This window comes from Triticum aestivum, chromosome 2D, assembly GCF_018294505.1.
Source record: "Triticum aestivum cultivar Chinese Spring chromosome 2D, IWGSC CS RefSeq v2.1, whole genome shotgun sequence".
NCBI classification, from domain to species: Eukaryota; Viridiplantae; Streptophyta; class Magnoliopsida; order Poales; family Poaceae; genus Triticum; species Triticum aestivum.
The window spans coordinates 356170062-356189178 of NC_057799.1; positions in this window are offsets into that span (position 1 = coordinate 356170062).

Below are 19117 nucleotides of genomic sequence, written 5' to 3' on the forward strand. Positions count from 1 at the left end.
TGGTACCGAGACTGCTAGGGTTTCACAAAGAATCGAACTCGGTCACACCGATTTGCAATTTTCAGTCGGACCGAAAATGCGTGTGCTTTGGCCTATGCCAAAATCAGTGAGACTGATTTCTACAACTCAGTCGGTCCGAGATGAATTCGGCGGAGACCTAACCCTAAATTTCCAAGTCAAAACTAATCTACAGGACGTTTTCGCTAGACAGGATGATTTCAATCGTGGCAAGAATCATGGCAAAGCAATGTGCTAAGAATCGGAGTTAGGGATTAGCACAATGATCAAGTTCGTACCCTAGTTCGGCGAGGAACTTGCTACGGCGGCAACGGCGGTGAAGATTTCCGTTGACGGTGGCGGAGACCAGCGGGAGGAGGTCGCTGGCGACGAGAGGACGATCCGGAGACCCGAGGAGGTAGAGTAGGTTACGCGCGGGCGAGGAGGTTCGGAAAAATTTCCAAAATTTGGCCCGTCGGTATATATAACCTAACCCTGTCGCTGTGACCGAGTGGAACTACTCGGTGGCACCGAGATGCGAAATTGCAAGCAGTTACAACAACTCGGTGTGACCGAAAAGTTCTAATCGGTTGCACCGAGATTGAAAACCCTAGATCAACTTAGTGACTCGGTAGGACCGAAAAGGATGAATTGGTCAGACCGAGATGCACAAAGAGGTTTTGGAGATTTAAGTATATGACGAATCGGGAACTCCGAGTGCTCCTCACACAGAGTGGTTCGAATCTGACTTGATCAAACTTTGTGATGTTGCATGAATAGAGTTTGAGACGAGAAAAGCATAGATAGCTAGAGGGAGTTCTTAGGCATTCTTGTCCATCCATTTGGCAAAAGAGAAAGAGCCAAACAATCAAAACAACAAATGGATGTCCTCGAATGAGTAAAATATGCAACCAACATGCTCACACAATAAAATGGCAAATGAAATATGTGACAAAGCATGCACAAACACTCTAGCATCTATCAAGCATTTTTGAGATGACTAGGTCATCTATATATGAGTATATTGACTTAGGAGTCAAATGAGAACATTTGATCATAGGTCATACTCATCATTTAAGCACAAGTGGGGTTACCACTTTTACATAAAGCATTGTCGTGTTCACACCATTAGAGTTGCTTTAGCTCAATTGATTAGACTAAAGCTCCCCCTAGATGTGATATCCCCCCCAAGAGGGATGAACTAACCTTGGGTTTTGTCGATGATGACTTCATGTAGGTGTTGAAGATGTAGATGCTCAATGTTGATGTAGATCATTCGGAGCAATCCTTTGGAGTGAGTTGCACTTTCAATACCTACACGGGTTAGTCCCACAAGGAACAAACAAGGATATCCATAGACATAGAGTGAAGCACACACAAGATGATGTCCATGAAAGCATTAGATTACCTTGTCCCTTGTCTTACCAACAAGAGGGTTTGTGACTCCTTGAACTAGTGCAAGATAAGGAAGTTGTTTGCACTCGTCCTTTCCAAAAAGATAAGAGTGAAGTATGTTGGCGGAGTCACCCTCAAGAACTTTCTAGTTCTTCTTCTTTTGGATCCACACCATCTTGATGGGAATCCTTGGAGTTGTAGTTGTACTTGATGAAGTAGAACTTGATGTAGTCTTGGGAACCCACTTGAACAAAGCCTTAGGTGCTTCTTCAAATGCATCAATTTCCTCTTGAAGCTTGTCCTTGCCTTTTTGCTTGAGGTCTTGTGGTGGAAGATCATCTTGAGCTTGTGTCCCTTTGAAATAAGTAGGATCATACTTCTCTTGTTGAGGAACAAACTTCGTCTTGGGGTATTGATCTTCTTCCCACTCAACTCCATTGGCATTGAACTTTCATTCAAAACCAACACCTTGATTCTTCCGGTGTCTTCCTTGCTTGCGCACAATTTCCTCAAATTGCTTACTTCCGGCAAGGCTCTTGTAAACACCTTTCTCTATAATTCCCTTCAATAAGCTATTTTCTTGCTCAAGTGTAACTTGGCTAAGAGAATCATTAGTGGAATCAAGAGAACTACTAGAAGCAAAAACATTTGATTTAGCATGATTGTTGTTACTACTAGATTAAGCATCTTTCTTGTTCTTGTTGCTAGATTTAACTTGTGGCATGTAAGTAGACAAGAGTAAATGCTTGGCAATGTAAGAAGAACTTTTCTTGCGAAGATCATCATTGATTGCCTTTAAAAACTCATGCTCTTGCTAAAGGTTGAGCTTTTCAAAGCGTAGCTTATCGTGAGTCTTTAAAAGTTCTCGATGATTTTCCAAGGTAGTTTCATGAGCTAACTTAAGAGTGTTTTGTTCTTTAGTTAGATGCTCAATCTCCTTCTTATCATCGTCATCCGTTTTATCTTGATTAGCATGGTTAATTGACGTTTCATCATAGTCTTCATCACTAGAGTTGTCAACAAGTAAATCATCATCACCCAGCAAACCATCTTCATCACTATTGAAATCAACATACTCGGGATGTGTTACCTTTGGACCTTTGTCCATGAAGCTTCTTCCAATTCCTTCATTTGGTGAGTCAAATATGTCGTAGGAGTTGGTTGACACAAGTGCTAGACCGGCAACACCTTCATCTTGAGTATATTCGGAGTCGGAGTGATAACTTCTTTCGGAGTGATGGTCGGAGTCAGAGCCGGATACCCATTCACCAACATGAGCTTGATATCTTCTTTTTGTGTAGCTCCTTGATGACTTTTCCTTCCTTTCCGAATCTTTGCTTCTCCGAGAGGGTCTTCGTTCATAACGATCATCTCTACTCCTCCTTTCTCTTGGTGGTGATTCTTCTTCTACTTCTTCTCTTGGGAGAATCTTCTCTTCTTTTGTAGGGCGCCGTACACTCATTTGAGTAGTGTCCGGGTCTTCCACAATTGTAGCAATTTCGCTCACGACTAGAAGATCTTTTGTCATTGTAGGACCTTGACTTGGAGCTTCTTTCTTTGCTTCTACTCTTGTAGAACTTGTTCAAGTTCTTTACCATTAGGCTCAATTCTTCATTGAAGGTTTGTTTCTCACTTGATGATGTGGGAGCATCACATGAGGCTTTGTAAGCACCACTTGACTTGTTGTGAAGCTCTTCCTTATCCTTGAGTGACATCTCATGAGCAACAATTCTTCCAATGACTTCTGTTGGCTTGAGATCTTTGTAGTTGGGCATCATTTGGATCAATGTGCATACGGTATCATATTTTCCATCCAAGGCTCTTAGGATCTTCTTAATGATGAATTTGTCGGTCATCTCTTCACTTCCTAAGCCGGCAATCTCATTTGTAATGAGAGCAAGCCTAGTGTACATTTCGGCGACACCTTCACCATCCTTCATTTTGAACTTGTCAAGTTGACTTTGAAGCACATCCAATTTGGATTCCTTGAAGGAGTCGGTACCTTCATTCAATCAATCAAAGTATCCCAAATTTCCTTTGCATTCTCAAGACGGCTGATTTTGTTGAATTCTTCGGGGCACAATCCATTCAAGAGAATATCACAAGCTTGAGCATTGTATTGTAGCATCTTCAACTCTTCCGCGGTAGCTTCACGGTTTGGTTCTTTCCCATCGAAGAATTCACCTTGCAAGCCAATACACACAATAGCCCAAACAGCAGGGTAATGTCCAAGAATATGCATTTTCATCTTATGCTTCCAACTAGCAAAATTTGTACCATCAAAGTAAGGACCTCTACGGTGGTAATTTCCCTCGCTAGACGCCATACTCTCCTAGGTTGTGAAACCAAGGCTATGACCACCAAAAGCTATGGAAATCAAAGCAAATGGAGACCAAAGCTCTGATACCACTTGTAGGATCAAAAGTATGTCTAGAGGGGGGGTGCTTAGACTACTTGACCAAATAAAAATCTAGCCTTTTCCCGATTTTAATTCTTGGCAGATTTTAGCAACATAGCACAAGTCAAGCAATCAACCTACACATGCAATTCTAAGAGTATAGCAGCGGAATGTAAAACAATTGCATATGAAGGTAAAGGGAGGAGATTTAGGGAGCAAACGCAATGTTGACACGGAGATTTTTATCCGTGGTTCCGATAGGTGGTGCTATCGTACATCCATGTTGATGGAGACTTCAACCCACGAAGGGTAACGGTTGCGCGAGTCCACGAAGGGCTCCACCCACGAAGGGTCCACGAAGAAGCAACCTTGTCTATCCCACCATGGCCGTCGCCCATGAAGGACTTGCCTCACTAGGGTAGATCTTCACGAAGTAGGCGATCTCCTTGACCTTACAAACTCATTGGTTCAACTCCACAATCTTGACGGAGGCTCCCAAGTGACACCTAGCCAATCTAGGAGACACCACTCTCCAAGAAGTAACAAATGGTGTGTTGATGATGAACTCCTTGCTCTTGTGCTTCAAATGATAGTCTCCCCGACACTCAACTCTCTCTCATAGGATTGGATTTGGTAGAAATAAGATTTGAGTGGAAAGCAACTTGGGGAAGGCTAGAGATCAAGATTTATGTGGTTGGAATGGAATATCTTGACCTCAACACAAGTGTAGGTGGTTCTCTCTCAGAAAATATGTATTGGAATTTAGGCATGTTCTGATGGCTCTCTCTATGAATGAAGAGTGGGTGGAGGGGTATATATAGCCTCCGCACAAAATCTAAGCATTACACACAAATCACCAAACTCGGTGGGACTGAATCAGAGAACTCAGTCAGACCGATTTGGTTCATAATGTGACTGTTAGGTGTTTCGGTGGGACCGATGTGTGAACTCGGTGGGATCGATATCATTAGGGTTAGGGCATAACTTAATCTCGGTGTGACCGATTACACAAACTCGGTACGACCGATTTTGGTAATAGTCAAACAGAGAGTTGGTCAGGCAAACTCGGTGGGACCGATTCGCTCATCTCGGTGGGACCGAAACGTTACAAAAAGGAAACAGAGTGTTTGCATTGCAATCTCGGTGGGACCGATCGCTCATCTCGGTTTGACCGAAACGTTACGAAGGGAAACAGAGAGGATGCAATCCCATCTCGGTGAGACCGAGATCCCTATCGGTGAGACCGAAAAGACTAGGGTTTCTGGCAGTGGCTATGTCAACTGAACTCGGTGGCGCCGGATAGAAAGAATCGGTAGGGCCGAGTTGGACTTTTGGTTTGGGACATATGTGGATATGAGGAAGCAGTGGAGGGTTTTGGAGCATATCACTAAGCATTTTGAGCAAGCACCTCATTAAGCAACACCTCATGCCTTCTTAATAGTATTGGCTTTTCCTATGGACTCGATGTGATCTTGGATCACTAAAATAGAAAATGTAGAGTCTTGTGCTTTGAGCATGAGCCAATCCTTTGTCCTTAGCATTTTGAAGGGTCCACTTTCTAATCCATGCCATGCCAACCATTGAGCTTTCCTGAAATATTCATCTTGGAATAGCATTAGCTCGAAGAGCTATATGTTGTTAGGAATTACCAAAACCACCCAGGGATAGTTGCACTTTCAATGTTCTATATGATTGTGTCAACTATATAAGTTTTTACTGAGCATCAGCAATGCATATGGCTGAAAGATGTATTTACGAGCATCGACCGATGGGTCTCTCTCTCTCTCTCTCTCTCTCACACACACGCACACACGGACAAGTGGGACCCGTTGAATTATTTCTTTGTTCGTGACAGCTTTTAATTAGGTTCCACTGTAATCTAACTTTTTTCTTAAGTTATTAATTGACCTCAGTGACTTCAAAAAGTTGTACATAAGCCTTGTTTGGGCCTTTCCGGCGTCGCTGAATGTGGGCTGAGTAGCCATGTTAGGTTGTACTATACTACACAGGCCTTTTTTCAACATCAGCAATGCAACTGGGCCGACAGTTGTACACAATATCCAGGTCAACTTCTTATTCTCCGCCCTGCTGGGCTGCAAACTTTCCTAGGAGGTATGCATTAGGCTTAACAAGAAAATGGACTTTAAGAAATACTAAATGGGATGTAATTATAATAACTGGGCAGTAACTATAAAAAAATGCACCAAACACGTAATTAGTTTAAAAAATATATTATTTTCGGAATTTGAATTTTTTTTATTTCATTCCTTGTTGCGCGCGCAATATTTCGTCGGATTTTAACGTAATACAACTTTATTTTGAAATTCTATTTAATCTGACTAGAAATTTCGGACAAAAATATTTTGGATCCCATAAAATGTGGGAATTTTTTTTGAATTCTGTTTTGAGCGGTTGGTTGAAATTATTAATCGTTGTCCTAGCTAGAAAATGGGATGTACTTTTAACAAACTGTAAATGGGCTGTAGTAAATTCCATTAGAATTAAAAAATGGGCTGTACATCTTACAAATCGCAAATGGGCTATATGTTCTCTGCCACACACTTGTGGGCCTTCTAAGTTGACGCGTCCCCTAAAAAAACTAAGTTGACAGGTATGCAATGCTTTGTCAACAACACACGGTTCTGGCAGCTGTGGCCGTTGGATGTCCATCCAACGGATGTCGTGCTTCTTCTTCAATCTCGGATATTCTTGCTTTAGCCGCCCAAAAAATGATTCCTCCCCCTGACATCTGGGGCACACCGTTTCGGAGGCTGACCTGTGGGTCCACTAAGTTGACGCGTACCAAGGGCTTTGTCAACTAAGTCAATATAAACGATTCTAGCTGCAGTGACCGTACGATGTACATCCAACGGCCGTAGTGCTTCTTCAACCTATGGTCTTCTTGCTCCAGCCGCCCAAATCAGCGCCGGTTGTGCCGCGTGCTCCTGCCTCCCGTGGCCGGCTGTGATGCCGTGGAGGCCTTACCGCCCCCTACTACTCCCACCGCTGGCCATGCCATCCCTCTACTCACCCACACCCCCTGTTATTTTGCGGTGACGGCAGCCTCACACCGCAGCTCAACCAGTGAACCCTTGTACTCCTCTCCGCGCGGGCTTCCACTACCGCGTCTTCCCCGGCTCCGCGTCGTCCCCTTCCTAGGCCTCGCCGTCGTCCACCGCCCTGGAGCTCTCGGCGCGGTGTGGTCAACGTGGTCAAGGAACGGCTTCCATCAGACGTGGACTGTACGTGGAGAGGCTGACAGCTGGGTCCACGACGGCAGCAAGGAAGTGCCTCCTTATTATGCGGAAAATAATGATTCCTCCACCTGACAGCAGGGACCCACCGGACGGGCCCCCGTATTTCGTGAAAAAAACGTTTCCCCCCTAACTGTTGGGACCCACCGGACGGGCCACCGTATTGCGCCAAAAAACGTTCCCCCCGCTGTCAGCTCGGACCCACCGGAAGTGCCTCCTTATTACGCACAAAAAAATGAATACTCCCCCTGCTGGTTGGGACCCACCTTGGTGGGAGGCTGACTTGTGGGCCTACTAAGTTGACGGGGACGGAGTGCCTTGTCAACTTAGTCAATATGAACGATTCTAGCTGCAGTGACCGTACGATGTCCATCCAACACCCGTAGTACTTCTTCAACCTTTGGTCTTATTGCTCCAGCCACCCAAAGCAGCGCCGGTCGTGCCGCATACTCCTGCCTCCCGTGGCCGGCTGTGCTGGCGCGGAGGCCTCACCACCCCCTACTATTCCCACCGCTGGCCAGGCCATCCCTCTACTCACCCACACCCCCTTATTATGCGGCGACGACAGCCTCACACCGCAGCGAACCAGTGAACCCTCGTACTCCTCTATGCGTGGGCATCCACTGCCGCATCTTCCCCGGCTCCGCGTCGTCCCCTTCCTAGGCCTCACCGTCGTCAACCGCCCTGGTGCTCTCGGCGCGGTGTGGTCAACGTGGTCAAGGAACGGCTTCCATCGGACGTGGACTGTACATGGAGAGGCTGACAGCTAGGTCCATGGCTGCAGCAAGGAAGTGCCTCCTTATTACGCGCAAAATAATTATTCCTCCACCTGACAGCGGGGACCCACCGGACGGGCCACCGTATTTCACGAAAAAAACGTTTCCCCCTGACTGCCGGGACCCACCAGCTACATCTTCGCATGCAAGGAAGTGCGTCCGGGCAAAAAAAAAACGATTCGCCCCTTGACTGCTGGGACCCACATGCTACATCTTCACACGCAAGCAAGCGCCTGACAGTCGGGACCCACCTGGTCGAAGCGTACGCAGCATTGTCATTCTGGTCGCGAACGTGTACGTACATACTGGTCGCTGTAGAGGCGCGCACGTGTCGTAGTAGAGGCGCGCACGTAGCATGTACACGTACGTACAGGGGCCAGTGTGCAAGAAAGAAAATACGGCCACGTACGTACATACGGGCAGGGTCTCGAACGCCTACTCACGCATACGTACGGCCAGGGCTCGTGTATATGGCTGGGTCGGAACGGAGAAACTACGTTGTCGTCGTGTTCAGGGGGAGGCAACGGAATGCGTTGTGTTCATCGGGAGGCAACGAAACGCGTGGGAGCCAACCGGCTTGGACGGAACAACCGATGGAAACGAGGCCTGGCGTAGCACAGAACGGAGGAAACGGCCTTGTGTTTGACCGGCCACGTTCGAAACGGGATCCTGTTCATCGGGAGGGGTCTGGCGTACCGCAAAACGGACGAAACGGACCCCTACGGTCGAAATGGGGGTCCTATTGATCGGGAGGGGTGTGGCGTACTGCAAAATGGAGGAAACGGACTTGTGTTGGAGCGCTACGGTCGAAACAAGGGTCCTGTTCATCGGGAGGGGTGTGGCGTACCGCAAAACGGGACTCCACGAGATACTGTTCATCTCCACTGTCGACCCCCTCCAGCCTCGACGGGCTACTGTTCGTCCACCGTCGACCTCCTCCAGCCTCCACCTGCGGCTGTTCATCCACGTGCTCCTGTTCATCCAGCCTCCACCGCGCGCTACTCCACCGACTACTGTTCAACCAGCCCTGTCCACGGGCTCCCTTTCAACCACCCCTCCACGGGCTACTGTTCATCCAGCCCTCCACCGTCTACTGTTCATCCTTCCCTCCACGGGGTGGTCCTGTTCATCCTGCCCTCCACGGGGTCCTGTTCATCCTGCCCCAACCGGCTCGATCGATCGGGGTCATGTTCATCCAGAGGCAATACCACGGGGTCCTGTTCATCCACCCCCACCAGGAACTGTTCATCCAAACCCCCCCAGCAACACTCACTATTCATCCAGAGGCAGCATTGATCCGCTTCAGTTAGTAGCAGTAGCGAAGGAATCGCTCGATCGGGTTCAGTTAACAGCCATCGATCGGTCGCTCGGGTTCAGTAATGCGTAGCCTGCAGTGTAATCGCTCGGGTTCAGTTAGAGCCCAACGCCTCGCTCGGGTTTAGTTAGAGCCCAACGCCTCGCACACCCACGCGCGTGCGTGTATGAGAGAAACGCGCATCGCTCGGCCCCGACCACCCACCGTAACCGGGAACACCCCGATATTTTCCTCGCCCTCGCTTCTACCACGGTTTTTTCCGTCATGGATGGCCCAAAGAATGTCATGCAGCTGCGTCTCCGGCCCGCCCAGGACGAAAAGCCCATTTTCTGTCATGATTTTTTTCATAGAATTAGGACCCCACCACATATATGATGATACCGTGTTTTGTCACAATTATTGTCATAGAAGTGTCATAATTATGACAGAAAAAATTCCGTTCAGCCCAAAATGTCACGGATGTGTCTTTTTTTGTGGTGATAGTCATACTGCTTACCAGCATGTCTTACTTTGATTCGGTGGTATTGTTGGATGAAGCGGCCCAAACCGACATTACATGACCGCGTTTATGAGACCGGTTCTACCGACGTGCTTCGCACACAGGTGGCTAGTGGTTGTCTGCTTCTCCAGATTTAGTTGAATCGAGTTTGACTACGCCCGGTCCTTGTTGAAGGTTAAAACAACATACTTGATGAAAAATCATTGTGGTTTTGATGCGTAGGTAAGAACGGTTCTTGCTAGAAGCCCGTAGCAGCCACGTAAAACTTGCAACAACAAAGTAGAGGACGTCTAACTTGTTTTTGCAGGGCTTGCTGTGATGTGATATGGTATGATATATAAATTGTTGGATGAGATGATCATGTTTTGTAATAGTTATCGGCAACTGGCAGGAGCGATATGGTTGTCGCTTTATTGTATGAAATGCAATCGCCATGTAATTGCTTTACTTTATCACTGAGCGGTAGCGATAGTCGTAGAGGCAATAGTCGGCGAGACGACAACGATGCTATGATGGAGATCAAGGTGTCAAGCCGGTGATGATGGTGATCATGACGGTGCTTTGGAGATGGAGATCAAAGGCACAAGATGATGATGGCCATATCATATCACTTATATTGATTGCATGTGATGTTTATCCTTTATGCATCTAATTTTGCTTAGTACATCGGTAGCATTATAAGATGATCTCTCACTAAATTTCAGGGTGTAAGTGTTCTCCCTCAGTATGCATCGTTGCGACAGTTTGTCGTGCCGAGACACCACATGATGATCGGGTGTGATAAGCTCTACGTTCACATACAACGGGTGCAAGCCAGTTTTGCACACGCAGAATACTCGGGTTAAACTTGACGAGCCTAGCATATGCAGATACGGCCTCGGAACACTGAGACCGAAAGGTCGAGCGTGAATCATATAGTAGATATGATCAACATAGTGATGTTCACCATTGAAAACTACTCCATCTCACGCGATGATCGGACATGGTTTAGTTGATTTGGATCACGTGATCACTTAAATGATTAGAGGGATGTCTATCTAAGTGGGATTTCTTAAGTAATATGCTTAATTGAACTATAATTTATCATGAACTTAGTACCTGATTGTATTTTGCATGTCTATGTTGTTGTAGATAAACGGCCTGTGCTACTGTAGAGAAAGGTAAGTTGAAAGATGATGGTAGCAATTACACGGACTGGGTCCGTAACTTGAGGATTATCCTCATTGCTGCACAGAAGAATTACGTCCTAGAAGCACCGCTAGGTGCCAAACCCGCTGCAGGAGCAACTCCGGACGTTATGAACGTGTGGCAGAGCAAAGCTGATGACTACTTGATAGTTCAGTGTGCCTTGCTTTACGGCTTAGAACCGGGACTACAACGACGTTTTGAACGTGATGGAGCATATGATATGTTCCGGGAGTTGAAGTTAATATTTCAAGCAAATGCCCGGATTGAGAGATATGAAGTCTCCAATAAGTTCACAGCTGCAAAATGGAGGAGAATAGTTCTGTCAGTGAACACATACTCAGAATGTCTGGGTACCATAACCACTTGACTCAGCTGGGAGTTAATCTTCCTGATGATAGTGTCATTGACAGAGTTCTTCAATCACTACCACCAAGCTACAAAAAGCTTCGTGATGAACTATAATATGCAAGGGATGGATAAGACAATTCCCGAGCTCTTCGTGATGCTAAAGGCTGCAGAGGTAGGCATCGAGAAGGAGCATCAAGAGTTGATGGTTAACAATACCACTAGTTTTAAGAAAAAGGGCAAAGGGAAGAAGGGGAACTTCAAGAGGAACGGCGAGCAAATTGCTACTCTAGTGAAGAAGCCCAAGTCTGGACCTAAGCCTGAGACTGTGTGCTTCTACTTCAAAGGGACTGGTCACTGAAGCTGAACTGCCCCAAGTATTTGGCGGATAAGAAGGATGGCAAAGTGAAAGGTATATTTGATATAATGTTATTGATGTGCACCTTACTAATGCTCGTAGTAGCGCCGGGGTATTTGATACTGGTTCTGTTGCTCATATTTGCAACTCGAAACAAGGGCTACGGATTAAGCAAAGATTGGCTAAGGACGAGGCGACGATGCGCATGGGAAATGGTTCCAAAGTCGATGTGATCGCCATCGGCACGCTACCTCTACATCTACCTTTAGGATTAGTTTTAGACCTGAATAATTGTTATTTGGTGCCAGCGTTCAACATGAACATTATATCTAGATCATGTTTGATGTGAGACGGTTATTTATTTAAATCAGAGAATAATGGTTGTTCTATTTATATGAGTAATATCTTTTATGGTCATGCACCCTTGATGAGTGGTCTATTTTTATTGAATCTCGATAGTAGTGACACACAAATTCATAGTATTGAAGCCAAAAGATACAAGTTTAATAATGATAGTGCAACTTATTTGTGGCACTGCCTTTTAGGTCATATTGGTGTAAAGCGCATGAAGAAACTCCATACTGATGGGCTTTTGGAATCACTTGATGCTTGCGAACTATGCCTCATGGGCAAGATGAATAAAACTCCGTTCTACGGAACAATGGAGCGAGCAACGGACTTATTGGAAATAATACATACGGATGTATGCGGTCCGATGAGTGTTGATGCTCGCGGCGGGTATCATTATTTTCTGAACTTCATAGATGATTTGAGCAGATATGGGTATATCTACTTGATGAAACATAAGTCTGAACATTTGAAAAGTTCAAAGAATTTCAGAGTGAAGTGGAAAATCATCTTAACCAGAAAATAAAGTTTCTACGATCTGATCGTGGAGGTGAATATTTGATTTATGAGTTTGGTCTTCATTTGAAACAATGTGGAATAGTTTCACAACTCACGCCACTTGGAACACCACAGCGTAATGGTCTGTCCGAACGTCATAACCGTACTTTATTAGATATGGGGTTATGCATTAGAGACAGCTGCATTCACGTTAAATAGGGCAATGTCCAAAAATCCATTGAGACGACACCGTATGAACTGGGGTTTAGCAAGAAACCTAAGCTTTCGTTTCTTAAAGTTTGGGGTTGCGATGCTTATGTGAAAAAGTTTTAGCCTGATAAGCTCAAACCCAAATAGGAGAAGTGCGTCTTCATAGGATACCCAAAAGAAACTGTTGGGTACACCTTCTATCACAGATCCGAAGGCAAGATTTTTGTTGCTAAGAATGGATCCTTTCTAGAGAAGGATTTCCTCTCGAAAGAAGTGAGTGGTTGGAAAGTAGAACTTGATGAGGGATTTGTACCTTCTCTCGAATTGGAAAATGGTTCATCACAGAAATCAGTTCAAGTGATACCTACACCAATTAGTGAGGAAGTTAATGACGATGATCAAGAAACTTCAGATCAAGTTACTACCGAACCTCGTAGGTCAACCAGAGTACGATCCGTAGCAGAGTGGTACAGTAATCCTGTTCTGGAAGTCATGTTACTAGACCAGATGAACCTATGAACTATGAGGAAGCGATGATGAGCCCAGATTCCGACAGATGGCTTGAGGCCATGAAATCTGAGATAGAATCCATGTATGAGAACAAAGTGTGGACTTTGGTGGACTTGCCCGATGATCGGCAAGCCATTGAGAATAAATGGATCTTCAAGAGGAAGACGGACGCTGATAGTAGTGTTACTATCTACAAAGCTTGACTTGTCAAGAAGGGTTTTTGACAAGTTCATGGTGTTGACTACGATGAGATTTTCTCACTCGTATCGATGCTTAAAGTCTATCCGAATCATGTTAGCAATTGCCACATTTTATGAAATCTGACAAATGGATGTCAAAAATGCATTCCTTAACAGATTTATTAAAGAAGAGTTGTATATGATACAACCAGAAGGTTTTGTCAAACCTAAAGGTGCTAACAAAATGTGCAAGCTCCAACAATCCATCTATGGATTGGTGCAAGCATCTCGGAGTTGGAATATACGCTTTGATGAGTTGATCAAAGCATATAGTTTTATACAGACTTGCGGTGAAGCCTGTATTTACAACAAAGTGAGTGGGAACACTACAGCCTTTTTGATAAGTATATGTGAATGACATATTGTTGATCGGAAATGATGTAGAATTTTCTGGAAAGCATAAAGGAGTGTTTGAAAGGAGTTTTTCAAAGAAAGACCTCGGTGAAGCTGCTTACATATTGGGCATCGAGATCTATAGAGATAGATCAAGACGCTTGATAAGATTTTTCAATGAGTACATACCTTGACAAGATTTTGAAGTAGTTCAAAATGGAACAGTCAAAGAACGAGTTCTTGCCTGTATTGCAAGGTGTAAAGTTGAGTAAGATTCAAAACACAACCACGAAAGAAAATAGAAAGAGAATGAAAGTTATTCCCTATGCCTCAGCAATAGGTTCTATAAAGTATGCTATACTGTGTACCAAACCTATTGTGTACCTTGGCATGAATTTGGCAAGGAGGTAGGATATTGATCCAGGAGTGGATCACTGGACAGCGGTCAAAATTATCCTTAGAAGACTAAGGAGACATTTCTCGGTTATGGAGGTGATAAAGAGTTCGTCCTAAAGAGTTGCGTCGATGCAAGATTTTACACCGATCCGGATGACTCTGAGTCTCAATCTGGATACATATTGAAAGTGGGAGCATTGTAGACATAGAAAATTTGCAAAATACATACGGCTCTGAATGTGACAGACCCATTGACTAAGCTTCTCTCACAAGCAAAACATGATCACACCTTAGTACTCTTTGGGTGTTAATCACATAGCAATGTGAACTAGATTATTGACTCTAGTAAAACCATTTGGGTATTAGTCAATGGGCGATGTGAACTAATCACATAAAGATGTGAACCATTGGTATTAAATCACATGATGATGTGAACTAGATTATTGACTCTAGTGCAAGTGGGAGACTGAAGGAAATATGCCCTAGAGGCAATAATAAAGTTGTTATTTATATTTCCTTATATCATGATAAATGTTTATTATTCATGATAGAACTATATTAACCGGAAACTTAGTACATGTGTGAATACATAGACAAACCGAGTGTCCCTACTATGCCTCTACTAGACTAGCTCGTTAATCATAGATGGTTAACTTTCCTGACCATAGATATGTGTTGTCATTTGATCAACGAGATCACATCATTTTCTAATGATGTGATGGACAAGACCCATCCGTTAGCTTAGCATAATGATCGTTTAGTTTTGTGCAACTCCCGAATACCGGAGGAACACTTAGTGTGCTATCAAATGTCACAACGTAACTGGGTGATTATAAAGATGCTCTACAGGTGTCTCCGATGGTGTTTTTTGAGTTGGCATAGATCGAGATTAGGATTTGTCACTCCGAATGTCGGAGAGGTATCTCTGGGCCCTCTCGGTAATGATCATAACTATAAGCCTTGCAAGCAATGTGACTAATGGTTTAGTTCCGGGATGATGCATTATGGAACGAGTAAAGAGACTTGCGGTAACGATATTGAACTAGGTATGATGACGACAACGGAATCTCGGGCAAGTAACATACCGATGACAAAAGGAACAACGTATGTTGTTATGCGGTTTGACCGGTACAGACCTTCATAGAATATGTGGGAGACAATATGAGCATCCAGGTTCCGCTATTGGTTATTGATCGGAGATGTGTCTCGGTCATGTCTACATAGTTCTCGAACCCGTAGGGTCCGCGCGCTTAACGTTCAATGACGATTTGTATTATGAGTTATGTGATTTGATGTACCTAAGTTTGTTCGGAGTCCCGGATGAGATCACGGACATGACGAGGAGTTTCGAAATGGTCGAGACATAAAGATTGATATATTGGAAGGTTATGTTTGGACACCGGAATGGTTTTGGATAGGTTCGGGCATTTTCTGGAGTACCGGGGGGTTACCGGAACCCCCTGGGGGATTAATGGGCCACAATGGGCCTTAGTTGAGAAGAGAGAGGTCCGGCCAGAGGTGGCGCCCCCTTGCCCAGTCCGAATTGGACAAGGGGAGGGGGCGGCGCCCCCCTCCTTCCTTCTCTTCTCTCCTCTTTCCCTTCTTCTCCTACTTGGACTAGGAAAGGGGGGGGGCGAATCCTACTTGGACCGGGAGTCCAAGTAGGACTCCCCCCTATGGCACGCCCCCTCTAGGGCCGGCCTCCTCCTCCTCCCTCCTTTAAATACGTGGGAAGGGGCACCCCAAAGGCACACAAAAAGTTTCTCTTACCCGTGTGCGGTGCCCCCCTCCATAGTTACACACCTCGGTCATATCGTCGTAGTGCTTAGGCGAAGCCCTGCGCTGGTAAATTCATCAACACTGTCACCACGCCGTCGTGCTGATGGAACTCTCCCTCGGCCTCAACTGGATCGAGAGTTCGAGGGACGTCACCGAGCTGAACGTGTGTAGATCGCGGAGGTGCCGTACGTTCAGTACTTGGATCGATTGGATCGCGAAGACGTTCGACTACATCAACCGCGTTACTAAGCGCTTCCGCTTTTGGTCTACGAGGGTACGTGGACACACTCTCCCCGCTCGTTGCTATACATCGCCTAGATAGATCTTGCGTGATCATAGGAATTATTTTTGAAATACTGTGTTGCCTAACCGTCGGGGCCGAGCGATGCACGGAGGTTTGCGCGTTTCTCTCGTATACGTACGCGCTAGTGTGCGAGGCGTTGTGCTCTAACTGAACCCGAGCGAGGCGTTGGGCTCTAACTGAATCCGAGCGTTTGCACTAGCTAAGTTATTGAACCCTGATCGATCCCTTGCTGTTAACTGTACTCGAGTGATTCCTTCACTAGTGCTGCTAACTGAAGCCGATCAATGCTGCCTCTTGATGAACAGTGAGTGTTGTTGGGGGGTTGGATGAACAGTTCCTGATAGGAGGGGGGTGGATGAACAGGACCCCGTGGTAGTAGAGGTCGTTGCCGCTGGATGAACAGGACCCCGATCGAGTAGGTTGGGGGTGGATGAACAGGACCCTGTGGAGGCCTGGACGAATAGGACCCCGTGGAGGGCTGGTTGAACAGTAGCCGGTGGAGGGCTGGATGAACAGTAGCCCGTGGAGGGGTGGTTGAACAGGACCCCGTGGATAGGGTTGGTTGAACACTAGGCGGTGGAGGAGCGGTGGAGGCCTGATGAACAAGAGCCCATGGATGAACAGTGGCTGGTGGAGGCAGGAGGGGAGACGCCGTGGATGAACAGTCGTAGGTGGAGGCTTGAGGAGGTCGACGGTGGATGAACAGTAGCCCGTGGAGGCTGGGGGAGGGCCCGAACCTGGGTAAACATCGTGTCCCCCGTCTCCTGTTACCATCGATCCTAGACGCACAGTTCGGGAGCCCCTACCCGAGATCCGCCGATTTTGACACCGACATTGGTGCTTTCATTGAGAGTTCCACTATGCCGTCGGCAAAGGATTCGATGTCCCCTTCAGGGAGAAACCTTCCTCCCCGGACAAACCTTTGTGTTCGGCGACTTCGTACTGCGGGCCAACTCGCTTGGCCATCTGGAGCAGGTCGATAGTCACGCCCCTGGCCATCAGGTCAGATCTGGAAGCTGGAACTGCGTCACGGATACTCGCGGAGACTTCATCTCCGATGGATTCAAGACTGCGGCAGTCGCTCCCTCTCTCTCCGATGAACATGACTGAAATCTGTCATCGGATCACACCCTGGAGATGGATCCTGTTGCTGCAACAGCCTCAGAACCGAAGCAGATCGTGCCCTTCGAGGCCACAAAGTCCACGGCATTGGAGCCACACACGGACTCGACATCCTGCGATATTTGCGTCAATGGAACTCCGAACTCGTTTTCGGCTACACGTTCCAGATCAGACGCGCCTGTGGACACCGAGCTAGATCGGTTATCGATTTTTGAATTTGGCGCCGCAGACTTCTTCCAGCACTCGCCTTTTGGTGACATACTAAATTCTTTAAAGAACTTATCCTTGGAGGAGGACTCACAGCCGAACTATGTTCGCGTCGAGCTAGAGACGGATGACGAGGAATTTTGCTTCCCACTCGCCACCCACTTCATAGCCACCGTCGATGACTTAACCGACGTGCTGGACTATGGCTCCGAAGACATCGACGGTATGGACGACGACGCTGATATGGAGCAAGGCCTAGACCCGTCATTCACCAGACGTTGGACGGCTACCTCTTCGTGCAACGTGTACATGGTTGATACACCCAAAGGATCTGGCGACGACAACGAAGAGCCAGATGCAAATAAAACCTCTGAGACGCAGTCCAAGCGCCGATGCCCCAAGCGCCGTTCTAAGCCTCGTCACTCAAAGGACGGCAACACCGGCACCGGAGAGAATAGTACTCCAGGCGACGCCGAAAACAATGAAGACACTGTCGGAGCTACATCCGAACAGGAGGAACATGACAACAGGCAAGACAACCCTGACGAACAGGCCATAGAAGATGACTCGGAGGATGACAGCTACCATCCACCCTCCGAGGAGGAGACAAGCCTCGGCAACGAAGGCTTCATCGTGCCTGAGGATCCTCTGGAGCAGGAGCGCTTGAAGCTTCAGCTCATAGCCACTGCGAGGAGCCTGAAAAAGAAACAGCAGCAGCTTCAAGCTGAACAAGATCTACTCGTCGACAGGTGGACTGATGTCCTGACAGCCGAAGAATACGGCCTCAGGCGCCCAACAAAGAGCTACCCGAAACGCAGACTGCTACCTCAATTCGATGAGGAAGCACCGGAGCACACATCTCCCTTGCGTAATGCGGAACGACCACCACGTGGTCGAGACAGGGCGGCCGACCAGCCACCCCGCGGCCGGGATAAAGCGGCAACTCAGCCCGAACAGCAGCCTGCCCCACCGCCTCGTAAAGATAGAGACGGAAGAGTTCGGGGTCACACGTACGACCTCCGGCAGATCCTGGACGATAGAGCAGGACATACAAGATCGATCTACGGATCGCGAGGGCGTGCCTCGAGGCACGACGACGGCTACCTATTCGGACGTGATAAATCTAACCACGCCCGGGCTGAATACCGCAGACGGACTCCGTCAGAGCTACGCCACGACACGACTCGATATAGAGGTGCCGCACACCCTCTCTGCTTCACAGATGAAGTACTGGATCACGAATTCCCCGAGGGGTTCAAGCCTGTCAACATTGAATCATACGACGGCACAACCGATCCCGCAGTATGGATCGAGGATTTTATTCTCCATATCCACATGGCTCGAGGAGATGACCTCCACGCCATTAAATACCTCCCACTAAAGCTCAAAGGGCCAGCTCGGCACTGGCTTAACAGCCTGCCTGAAAATTCTATCGGCAGCTGGGAGGACTTGGAAGAAGCCTTCATGGACAACTTCCAGGGAACATATGTCTAGCCACCAGACGCCGATGACTTAAGCCACATAGTTCAACAACCTGGAGAATCAGCCAGAAAATTCTGGACTAGGTTCCTAACCAAAAAGAACCAGATCGTTGATTGTCCAAATGCCGAGGCCTTAGCAGCCTTCAAACACAGCATCCGTGACGA